The sequence below is a fragment of the Atractosteus spatula genome (assembly GCF_055471065.1).
Source record: "Atractosteus spatula isolate fAtrSpa1 chromosome 10 unlocalized genomic scaffold, fAtrSpa1.hap1 SUPER_10_unloc_3, whole genome shotgun sequence".
Lineage (NCBI taxonomy): Eukaryota > Metazoa > Chordata > Actinopteri > Semionotiformes > Lepisosteidae > Atractosteus > Atractosteus spatula.
Genome location: NW_028296623.1, coordinates 2,178,085 through 2,190,470, shown reverse-complemented (window position 1 = coordinate 2,190,470; position 12,386 = coordinate 2,178,085). Strand labels below are relative to the sequence as shown.

Genomic DNA, 12,386 nt, shown 5'->3' with positions numbered 1-12,386 from the left:
ACTTTCTTTACTGTATATCAGCCTCCAGACATGTTCTATAAATGTTTTATAACACACATGAGTGTGGAATTATCTTAGTATTTATGTAATTAACACCAGTAGTGACACTCTGATCAGTATATTGAGTATTAGTAGCCAATGGTCTGATGGTTGTGTCTCCAATAGTGACTAGTTGACCAGTCTGTAGCTCTGAGCAGTGGTACTTAGATCACACAGAAGAAGACCTGTCTGTGTGTGATTCCACACCAGCCCTGGGATTCAGCGTCTCCCACACATCTCTCGCAGACAGTCTTATAAATTTACAATTAAATGAAGTCTTGTAACAGTTATACAGTTAATTTCAATCATCAGACTACCTATGAAACTGAGAGCTGGCTGGAAATAAAGCCAGGATACACATTTTAACCTCAAGGATCAGGAGTCTGTTCCTCCTGGCTCCTATACTCTGATGATTCGTTTAAAACATTTAAAAGCGCTTATTACAGGGACTTGTGCTCGTTCTCTACTGCTCCACACGGGTATGCTTTGTAACACATTAATCTACGAAGTAAACTATTTTTTTTTCCTGTTTAATGATTTTCATTCCTCGGTTTGTCGCTCTCCTTCTCCAGCTGTTATAAATCGCTTCTCTTCACAGCCCGGTGTGTTCTTTTTGGAGATGTTATATCTGTAAGAAAAGCCCCCCGGGCTCCGGACAGGAGTCTCGTCCAGCGGAGACGCGCTCTGCTCTGTCAGAAAGAGCGCTGTGACGTCACAGACACCAGCCAGAGCGCTGGGATCAGAGAACGAGACCGCGGGAGGAGCGCGGAGCGCACGGAGGAGAGTTATTGATCACTTATCTGTCGACAAACAATTAATTCACCTGAAGAACTCTAGAATAATCGATTAAATTCACCGATTGGTGACTACTGATTCTTTTCCCGTTCTTGACCCTGTTTTAAATATCTAGAAAACAGTCAATAAAGACTGTATCGATCAATTACCATAGTGCGTTTAATGTTAATAATGTTCAATCTGAAATTAAACAATGATTATTCATATTATTATTTAGGTAACTGTATCCTAGAGCTAGAAAATTATTTTCCAAGTTGATAAATGTATGTAAGTAACAGTTTACATGCATTTTTTCCAGTGTTTATAAATCATAAGTATGGTAACCACAGCAACAGACGTCAGGTCACTGTGCGCGTCTAGGTGTCTCGCGTTCGTCACAAAGAGTGATGTGACGTCATGGGTAGCAACTAATACTAATACTAGTGTATTCATGTTAATATTAATGAGAGTACAACTGGTAGTTTTAATGCTAGTGTTCATGTGAGTATTAATGATGATAGCGCTACCGATAGTTTTAGTTTTAATGTTCGAATTCATGTTAATATTAATTATAATTATAGTGTTACTGTTAGAGTATTAACAGTAGTAGTAGTGTTAGTTTTAATGATAGCATTACTGTTATTATTTGTAGTTTGTGTCAGTGTTAGTGATAATGATAGTGTATGTCTTAGTGATAGTGTTTGTGTTGTAATATGAGGAGTATTTGTTTTAGTGTTAGCTATTGTGTATCTGTAGATACGTGTGTATGTGGTGTCTGTGCATGTGTCTGTTAAGTGTGTGGTGTCTGTCAGTTTATGGGTGTGTGTCTGTGAGTGTGTAGATGTGTGTCTGTGAGCTTGTTGTGTCTGTTAGGGTGTGAATGTGTGGGGTCTCTGAGTGTGTGGTGTCTATAAATGTGTGTCTGTGAGTATGCGTAGTGTCTCTTTGTTTCTGTAAATGCATGCCTGTGAATATGTGTGTTGGTGTGTGTCTGTGAGTGTGTGGTGTCTGTCAGTGTGTAGTTGTTTATTTGTAAGTGTATGTGTGGGTATGTCTGTCAGTGTGTGTAGTGTCTATTTGAGTATTAATGATGATAGTGTTACTGATAGTTTTAGTATTAATGCTAGTATTCATGTTAATATTAGTGATAATTATACTGTTAGAGTCAGAGTACTCATCATGTTAGTTTTCATGACAGTATTACTGTTATTATAAGTATTATTAGTCTAGTAGTAGTTTGTGTCAGTGTTAGTAACCATGATAGTGTATGTTTTGGTGATAGTGTTACTGTTGCAATATTAGCAGTATCTGCATTAGTGTTAGTTATAGTGTATCTATACCTAAGAGTGTATGCGGTGTCTATGTGTGTATATAGTGTCTATGTGTGTGTCTGTGAATGTTTGTGAGTGTATATCTGTGAGTGTGTGTAGTGTCTGTGAGTATAAATGTGTGTGAGTGTGTAGGTGTATATCTGTCAGTGTGTGTGAATGTGTGTGTAGGTGGGCTTGGGCTCCACTGGTGTGTCTGACAGAAGTGACCCATCAACAGGTGTTGAGGTCCAGAGCCGCTTGCGAATAGAAACACTTTCTTGAGTCCAGACCAACATCCAGAGAGCTGTGAGTGCTCTGTTTTTATCACAATTAGTAGTAATGACAGTAGTAATTCCCACACTAATCATTATTAACCGAAATAATCATCAGAAAATATTGCCTTTGCAATGATGTCATTCCTCTTGACATTGAATTCTTCATGAATTTTCTTTACTGACAGGACATATCTGTGTCTGAGTGCCTGCTGCGATAAGTACGACAAGCCATTGATCTCCAATATTTTCTGGTGTGGTTATTTATTGCATACGAAACATTATTCTCATTAAGAATATTTTACCTGCAGTCACAGTGAAACTGCTACGGCAAATAAACTTTTTATGGGTGGAAAACGTTCAAAAGACTTAATGGCTACAGGGGAGGGTTGAACACACAAACTCAGTATAACTCCACTGTGCACAACTGTATATGTACCACACACTGACCAATTGCACCACTTGACCTCTGTAAGGCAGGCTCCTACACAGATTGTAAAATTTGCACAAACGTAGGGTGAAACAGGGTTTTTTGGCTGTGGATACATCTCCACATGGGGGAAAGGGACAGTAAAAAAACAAGAGAAGAAACTGAAATATATGTGCTCACTGTAATGTGGGAAGAGGTGGTCAGACAAGCAAAACAGCTTTGCGGATAATGTGAAGTGACATTGTTTTGTGTCAATCAGCTCACGGATTCAGCTTCATGTGTATGGTTGTTGAGCGAGATTGGTTTCTTCACAAGCCCAGTCAATTGCCAGTGGAGAGCTTTCCGACACACACCTTCATGAATACTCTCGTTAAGATGATCACACCTTTCATTGTCAAGTCACCTCCTTTATATACAATAGTTGCACCAACACTAAGAGAAAGGATGAGAAATGGCTTTTATCAAGCGATTGCAGTGTTTGTTGAGGATCCTTTTTTGCTGAACTGGCCTCTGGAGAAGTGTTGTAGAGGTGCAGTAAAAGAGAATGTTTGTGTCACTCAAGACTGTAATAGAACACTACAATTACAATACTTTTATAAGAGTAAATATTACTGGTGCATCACAGTTCTTATAATGGTGAAAACAAGAGCACCTTCTCAACATTTTTGACTGATGTTCTACTCTGATGAAACAGTGTATAGAATTAGGTGACAATATCGGAATTCATTCAAACGCACAAGATTAATTTTCAGCAACAAAATGCGCTCAAAAATATTTTACAAGAAAGAAACCTTACATTCACCTAAATAAACATTCACCCTCTATGTTAGCAGAGAACAGTAGGACAGATAGTTAGTGTCACTGGACACTGCATCACAGAGGCCAATCTCTTCTCCCTCATTATGCCGGCTTACTCTCTCATAATAAACTGTCCTCCAACGATAGTCAGCTGCCATCACCGACTCAGACATGACGTTCATGTACATATTATACCTTAATATGGCACTGCATTACAATAATTTGATCAAAACAACTGGTGAAAAAATAATAATCAAATATTTCTTTTCTTCTTTTAGTAGATAAAGACTTTGTCCAAAAAAGAAGCATTTATTCCTTTCGTCTCCTACCAGCCTTTACAAGTCACCTAGTTTTCTGTGAGCCAGTGTGAGGTATGAGGCAGTCGAGGCTAATGCAGCCGAGCGCTCTAAAGAGGTGGATTAAAGCTCCAGTCTCTTTGGGGGTGTGAGTTGGAATCCCACTGCTGCCAAATATCTCCAACTATCTCTGTGTCAAGAAGCACTTCTTTTTTTGTTGTTATTTCCCTGCAGTTTAAACCAATTTCAGACCAATTAATTTAAACAACCACGCTGTTCTTATGGCATGGCATTGTCTGGCAAAAAAATAACATGACACCTCCTTTAAAACACACATTTTCTGTGGAGGGAACAGGAGAACTTGTGCCATTCAACCGTATAGCATGATGTCATTTTCTCATGCTCATTTTTAGATGCTTGTCATCGAATCTATGATCCTTATGAGTACAGTCACCCTCCATTCAGGTAGCACAGATATAATGTGCCACGTTTTCAGAGAATCGCATTAAATACAGGTCAGAAGAAGACGACAAAATGTCCACTAGGCAGTTTCCCAGTTGATTTTTTTTTCTTGTTTTGTAAGACAAGGAGACCGGCTGTTCAAAAAGTTACCTCACACTGGAGCCACTCTTTTCTTTCCAAAGGCTCAGAGAGAGATAATACCGCAGGTAACACCAAGTGAGAAACATCATGAGCATTTGTAAAAGCTCTCTACCTGCCCACTCCCCACACTGACATGTGTCAGAGCAGAGCATTTCTAAAACAGGAATTACACATTTCGGAATGTGCCCTCCTTTATACATTAAATAAAAGGTCTGAAGCCTGCTCCAAAGAAGAACTATATTCAGAGCTGCCAAAGAAGTCGAGATTTCACCAAGTGACAGGAAGCATCTCAGAAAACGATGGTACAGTCGTTTCCACACGTCGGACAAGAAGAGCTGAAGCCACCCGGTGTTCTCCGACCAAGTAATGTGAGGATGGAGGGTCTCATCAATGGTAGTGTGGCTGAGTGGTGCGTTTTAGGCTCCAGTCTCTTCAGAGGTGTGGGTTTGAATCCTACCACTACCAGGTCTTTCTGTGTTAAAGCCTTGCTCACTGAGCTAGGTTTTTCACGATTGTCTTTGTAAGCTTAATATCAAGGCAGAAAAAAGCTTTAGTTTTCTTCTCAACAGAAATGCTCATTGGATTGCTCATTATGCAGGGAACAACTTTTGAGTCCGTGCGAATCGTAGTGTGCCGTCAATTCCATTTAATAGTGCTTTTGTGTGGCTTTTGTGTGTCGATAGAGTCGATATTCAAAGACTTCAGTGTCTGTACTGGACTGCTTGTATGCGGACATCACTCAAAATCCCTAATATGTTTCTTCCGAATTCAGTTTTGCAGTGCTTTAGTGCTTTACTGTTTTCAGAGGGTCTTTTACTGATGCTGCTGTAGTAGAGAAGTGACAATCTTCTGTCCATTGCAGTTGAGAACGGATTTAATACGGAGCTGCGGAGAAATGTCTGCGGCAAATATCGCTGCAGAACTTGCCCGTGCACAACACCGAAGAGAAAAAGAAATACCACAGGGTTGCCCATAAGAGTGAAAAATAGACATCAATTGTTCAAAGAATTACAACACTCTTCCTCTTACAGTGGTCTAATGTTATTTTTCTTGCAATAAGAACAGTGGGATTGTTCGACTGTGTGGTTCCCCAACTGGTTGAATAATAATAACAATAATAATAGTGGTGGTAGCTGATCATTCTTGTCCGTGGCCGAGTGACCTGTGCAAGTATGTAGGTTGAATTCTAACCATTCGGTGCTTATTTCAACTAATGCCACGTTCCTTTTTCTAGGTCTTCAAATAATTCACAATGTAGAGGTATCTTTAGTAATAAGAAAAAAGGTGCACCTCGGAGATCCATCTCACAAAAGCAAAGACTTCTTAAAGTGCACTTCTGAGCTTTAGAACCCGAAGGAGTTATCTCTCCTAGTTATTAAATGTGCAGATAATGAAATCTGTAATTTCTGCAACCTTCCAGTAAGCGCGGTACTTATACAGCAGTACACGGCGGAGCAATGCCGAGCTTGTGAGTTCAAGACTCACATGGAGCAGTTTTGCCTGTGTTTTCAGCTGCAGAAACTTAACATCCATTGCCCTAAGATTGTCAAAAAGCAATTCCTTCTCTTTCATTTGAAGTCAGATGAAGAGGAGTCCCAAAAAAAGCAGCTAGAAGCAGTGGGATTTGAACTCACACCCCCAAACAGACTTACACCTTGACCCAGTGTCTTAAACCACTCAGCCATGCTACCTGTCATAGTAGGCCTCTTTGTCTCATTACTTGCTCGGAGAAAGCCGGGTGGCTTTTGCTCTTGTCACCCGACTTAGTGGCGTTATGACCGTTCTTCTGTGGAGCAGGCTTCAGACCTCTGTGTACAGCACCTTTGATGTCATTTTATTTTTACAGCAGCCACATCCGAAAAGTTGTGTTTTTTACTTTTTATTTGAACAACAAAATTAAATTCAATACAAACAGGAACACATATAACATATTAAGAAAATCGTCAGGGGCACATGCTATCATACAATTACACTTTATGAAAAACGATTACACAAGGTAAATAAAGATAAGGTACGCACAGCTTGTTCTTACATTTCAAAAGAGTCCGTAAATACCCCTTTACGTCTATTTTGAATTGTTCAAACGTAGGACTCTTCCCAGACCATTTCACTTTATACCACATTCCTAAACGAGGATGCATCTCCTGTTTTAGAACTATTTTGGGCGGTATGGTTTATACAACACACCCACAGTATTCTAATGGTGGACTGCAGATCTGTGCTATAGTTCAGTCGAATTCGAAGGATCCAGCAATCGTACTGGATTTGACTGGGATTCTGAAATGTCTCTTGCAAAGGTATTCGGGTGTAGTGTGCTCTCTGAAGGCACCAGTTCTGTAGGGTTTGGGCATTTACTGGGACAATTATTAATTGTAGCAGTAAATCACAAAATGATTCTTTTAATGGTTTTAGAATCCAACCATGCGATATAACTCAAACAACGCACACACACAGGTACTAATACACGAGGATACATTTATTAATACATAGAATATGCATGTAAACCCTAACAGATCTTATCGAGAGGGTTATCAGAATCCAAAAGGTATATATTCAATGAGTTACGAAGAGTTACATATATCAAGAGGACATACATTCAGTATATCATTCATTTAGACCGTTTCGTAAATGAACTTGGTCATAACTTCTACATTGGATACTCAAAACAAGTACATAACTCTTAGGAATTAAATTGATATCAATTGGTTGGGATAACAATTGAATTCTCGAGCTGTAATGCATTGAAGTTGAATACTCATCCAATCTCTGGGGATTCAGATCTCCTGAGGGCTCTCTGGCTCCGTGCCAGGCTGTGCTGTGCGGCTTGCGATGGTGCGCTGCTGACGCTCATTGACCGGCTAGTTAGTGTTGGCTTTAACTAGCAAAGTTTGTGCACAGGAGAAAAGATTACTGTGGGTCCCAGCAAGTCAGGAAGAGGACCGGTTCGTTCCTGATGAAGCGCTAGTTCTGAATAGTGATTCAGCTGTCCACAGTTCCGACCTGTTCACGAGGCTTGCTGCTGATGCTAACCTCGGGTGGATCCTCTGGTTACTCTCTGGCAACCTCCGCTCTAGACTCTTAGAGCAAAGGAAAGTTCTGGCACTCGGACACACTGGCCGTTCCGTGGTTGTCCGGGCTGAGTCTCAGGATGGTCAGGAGGCGCGCGGCGAGAATGTCTTTCCCTTGGGAGCCTTCTGCTCCTGGGCCGTCCTGCCCTGGAATTCTCCTTTGAATTGTCCAAAAAAGTTCACAGAATTCTCTCAGGCTCTCGTGTTGCCTGTTGTTACCTGGAGGAACTTCAGCTCGTTCATTGGCTGAAAGTTCCATGGGCATCAGAGTCCCACGTGGGTTACTCGGCCCTACCAGTCCCTGATTGGTTGATCAAGGTGAGATATGAGTCACTTACTCCTGACACTTAGGAATGCAGTCCAGATGTCCATCTGGCACTCCCTAGACAGATAGGCGCCAATGGATGACCATTGATCATGATAGCCAGGCTTAGCTAAGTGCATCCCCCTTTGGGAGCTGTCCCTTATCAAAAGAAAACATCTTTAAATCAGCCTGCATGAATAGTTTCTCTGTGGCTGCACCACAGAGATGAACAGAGAGATGAGGCCTTATTTGGGAAAGCACCGCAATACTTAATTCTGTCTTCCTAACAAGCATTGCCGCTACACGGGTTTGTTTCAACCTTTGATAAAAAAAGTGATCTGATCTGAAACTACCCAGCTTACAATCTCTGAGGTAGTTGTCACTAAACTCGGACGTGATGTGGCACACATGTGCCGTGTGCCTTTACTTTTGTAAAAAACTGGTATCGGGAAAAGTTTCTTAATATTTCTTTTGATTAGCATGGAAGAAAATGTGATCATTACCTATGGAATTTCCCGCCAGCGTGGAGCTTGAATTCACAACCTTGAGATTCAGTGTTCAAGAGTCACAGAAGAGGTCGGCCTGGTCTTCAGTCTGCCAACAATAAGCTCCGGCAGTGCTCCTCTGTAAAGCAGATTGTTCGGATCGGTTATGTGGGACGGCACTTCGATACTAAGATCGTTTGCAGCACACGCATGGTTTCCCCCCTTCATGCAAAAAACATAGACGAAGGAAGCTTAGCTGAAAGAGTGGTAAATGGAGCTCGCCCCAGCCCGTCCTTATTCTTTTAAAGAGGATAAAAAATTAACTTCCCGCCATTACTACCAGCTTTCAAAGACTGCCATGGGCACGGAAAAAAACACACTAAAGATGACTTTTCTGGAATCGAAGCAGAGATTCCTTTACGAACCAACTGATAAAGCTCAGCCAGTGAATACTGTTAACAGAATGTGAAAGCACGATCAACTTTGTAACTGCAACCACAGGAAAAACAGCAAGAAGCAGGCTCCATTCCCCATTTAAATCTGTCGTGCGAGGCATGCTTTTTGAACGCAGGAAGTAAATCCTACGATCGCTTTTGAACTTGGACAAAGTACTTCCAAAGGAGCGCTATGCGCAAAGATTTAACAAGCTCAACCCCCGCCAACGATTCGGTGCGAAGAAGCAGAACATTCAAGTTTCACAGACAGAAGCAGCACGCCAGCACAGCCAACATTAAAACGGAGGGCACACTACGATTTGCATTGACACAAAAGTGATCTGGGCAGACGTCGTTCCCTGCATAACGCAAAAAGTGGCAAAGCGCTTTTGGGTTGAGAGGACGCAAGAAGGTTTTTGTTTTGTGCCTTGATGTCAAGCTGAGAAAGTATCTTTAAACACTTTGCTTAGTTTCTCGAGAGACTGCCAAAAAGCAGTTCCCTCCCTTTCGTCTGAAGTCAGCTGAAAGGGGATCCCGACAGAAGCACCTGGCAGCGGGGGGATTCAAACCCACGCCCACGAAGAGACTGGAGCTTTAATCCAGCGCCTTAGACCGCTCGGCCACGCTACCCACTGTGCCCTGTCTCTTTGTCTCATTACTTGCTCGGAGGAGCTCGGGTGGGTTTTGCTCTTATCGCCCGACTTAGTGGCGTTATGACCGTGGAACCGACTGCACCTGCTTTTTCTGAGATGCTTCCCCTCTCATGGCGAGATCTCGACTTCTTTAACACCTCTGGATAAAGATCTTCTGTGGAGCAGGTTTCAGACCTCTGCATACAGCACCCTTGATGTCATTTTATTTTTACAGCAGCCGCATCCGGAAAGTTGAGTCTTTTACGTTTTATTTGAACAACAAAACTACATACAATACAAACAAGAGCACATATAACGTATCAAGAAAATCATCAGGGGCACATGCTATAATACAATTACACTTTATGAAAAACGATTACACAAGGTAAATAAAGATAAGGTCCGCACAGCTTGTTCTTACATTTCGAAAGAGTCCGTAAATACCCCTTTACGTCTATTTTGAACTGTTCAAACGTAGGACTCTTCCCAGACCATTTCACTTTATACCACATTCCTAAACGAGGATGCATCTCCTGTTTTAGAACTATTTTGGGCGGTATGGCTTATACAACACACCCACAGTATTCTAATGGTGGACGGCAGATCTTTGCTATAGTTCAGTCGAATACGAAGGATCCAGCAATCGTACTGGATTTGACAGAGATTCTGAAATGTCTCTTGCAAAAGTATTCGGGTTTGCTTGGACCTTTGATAAAAAAAGTGATCTGATCTGAAACTTTGTTTTGTGCCAGCTTACAATCTCTGAGGTAGTTGTCACTAAACTCGGACGTGATGTGGCACACATGTGCCGTGTGCCTTTACTTTTGTAAAAAACTGGTATCGGGAAACGTTTCTTAATATTTCTTTTGATTAGCATGCAAGAAAATGTGATCATTACCTATGGAATTTCCCGCCAGCGTGGAGCTTGAATTCACAACCTTGAGATTCAGTGTTCAAGAGTCACAGAAGAGGTCGGCCTGATCTTCAGTTTGCCAACGATAAGCTCCGGCAGTGCTCCTCTGTAAAGCAGATTGTTCGGATCGGTTATGTGTGACGGCACTTCGATACTAAGATCGTTTGCAGCACACGCATGGTTTCCCCCCTTCACGCAAAAAACATAGACAAAGGAAGCTCTCTTGTCTTGGGCTGCTGACTCCCGGATTTAAAGTCTCTGGGTGCCAGCTAAGTCTCTAACAAGCACACTATAAACACAGGAATTACACTTTGCTCACGTCACGCATGGAATGGCGAGGCTACTTGTTCCAATATTATCTAGTCTCACCTCATATGGTGCCGATTCCTGGTTTACATTTAGGAAAGAGCACTGCAAACACCGTAAACAGTGCAAAACGTGTGATGAAAGAAGTCTTTTCCCCCCTTTGTCTAAAGCAGAACACAGCGGAGTCATGCCGAGGGTTGTGAGATCAAGATTTCAGCGGAGCACTGTCGTCTACGTCTTTAGCTACATGAGTTGGACATCCTCTTGTACACGGAAAGCAGATTGAGATCCTCTGACATGAAAAGTGCCAGATAAAAGCCATTTCTCATCCTTTCTCTTAGTGGTGGAGCTATCGCATGTAAATGAGGCAACTTGCAAGGCGAGCAGGCTCGGTGCACACCGAACGCAGATGTCTCAGAGCAGTTGAGACGTGTCCAAGTGGCTGTCAAAGGACAGCCCTTTGCCGGCGCCGTGGCTTAGTTGGCTAAAGCGCCTGTCTAGTAAACAGGAGATCCTGGGTCCGATTCCCAGCGGTGCCTTCTTCCTGTTTTACTGTACAGAATTTATCCTTACGGGCAAATCCCATGCCTTTTAATTCAGGTGAATGCAAGTGTTCGTTTCCTTTCTGGAACAACTTGTTTTGAAAGAAATCTATACAGCTTGCGAAAGATGAAACACAAATCTTACTTATCAGTGATGAAGAGGTACTCCCAGCAGGCCAGCTAATACCAGCAGTGTTTTTTTTTTCACCCTAACCAGAGAATGGAGAAAAGCGAGGCGCCTGTGGCTCTGCAGTGTAATCAGTTCGCGAGTTCGGCGGTTAGCTGAAAGAGTGGTAAATGCAGCTCGCCCCAGCCCGTCCTTATTCTTTTAAAGAGGATAAAAAATTAACTTCGCCGCCATTACTACCAGCTTTAAAAGACTGCCATGGGCACGGAAAAAAACACACTACAGATGACTTTTCTGGAACCGAAGTAGAGATTCCTTTACGAACCAACTGATAAAGCTCAGCCAGTGAATACTGTTAACAGAATGTGAAAGCTCGATCAACTTTGTAACTGCAACCACAGGAAAAACAGCAAGAAGCAGGCTCCATTCCCCATTTAAATCTGTCGTGCGAGGCTTGCTTCTTGAACGCATGAAGTAAATCCCATGATCGCTTTTGAACTTGGACAAAGTACTTCCAAAGGAGCGCTATGCGCAAAGATTTAACAAGCTCAACCCCCGCCAACGATTCGGTGTGAAGAAGCAGAACATTCAAGTTTCACAGACAGAAGCGGCACGCCAGCACAGCCAACATTAAAACGGAGGGCACACTACGATTTGCATTGACACAAAAGTGATCTGGGCAGATGTCGTTCCCTGCATAACGCAAGAAGTGGAAAGCGCTTTTGGGTTTAGAGGACGCAAGAAGGTTTTTGTTTTGTGCCTTGATGTCAAGCTGAGAAAGTATCTTTAAACACTTTGCTTAGTTTCTCGAGAGACTGCCAAAAAGCAGTTCCCTCCCTTTCGTCTGAAGTCAGCTGAAAGGGGGTCCCGACAGAAGCACCTGGCAGCGGGGGGATTCAAACCCACGCCCCCGGAGAAACTGGAGCTTTAATCCAGCGCCTTAGACCGCTCGGCCACGCTACCCACTGTGCGCTGTCTCTTTGTCTCATTACTTGCTCGGAGGAGCTCGGGTGGGTTTTGCTCTTATCGCCCGACTTAGTGGCGTTATGACCG

General features: G+C 42.4%; 3 non-coding genes across 3 annotated transcripts; 1 reads left to right on the top strand and 2 right to left on the bottom strand.

Moving 5' to 3' along the window:
• Positions 1-9,361: 9,361 nt before the first annotated feature.
• Positions 9,362-9,443, bottom strand: trnaf-aaa (transfer RNA phenylalanine (anticodon AAA)). Its single transcript has one exon. It is a non-coding gene; the product is annotated as a tRNA-Phe (tRNA).
• Positions 9,444-11,129: 1,686 nt separating this feature from the next.
• Positions 11,130-11,203, top strand: trnat-agu (transfer RNA threonine (anticodon AGU)). The gene has a single exon. It is a non-coding gene; the product is annotated as a tRNA-Thr (tRNA).
• A 1,011-nt stretch (positions 11,204-12,214) lies between these two features.
• Positions 12,215-12,296, bottom strand: trnaf-aaa (transfer RNA phenylalanine (anticodon AAA)). The gene has a single exon. It is a non-coding gene; the product is annotated as a tRNA-Phe (tRNA).
• Between the last annotated feature and the right edge of the window lie 90 nt (positions 12,297-12,386).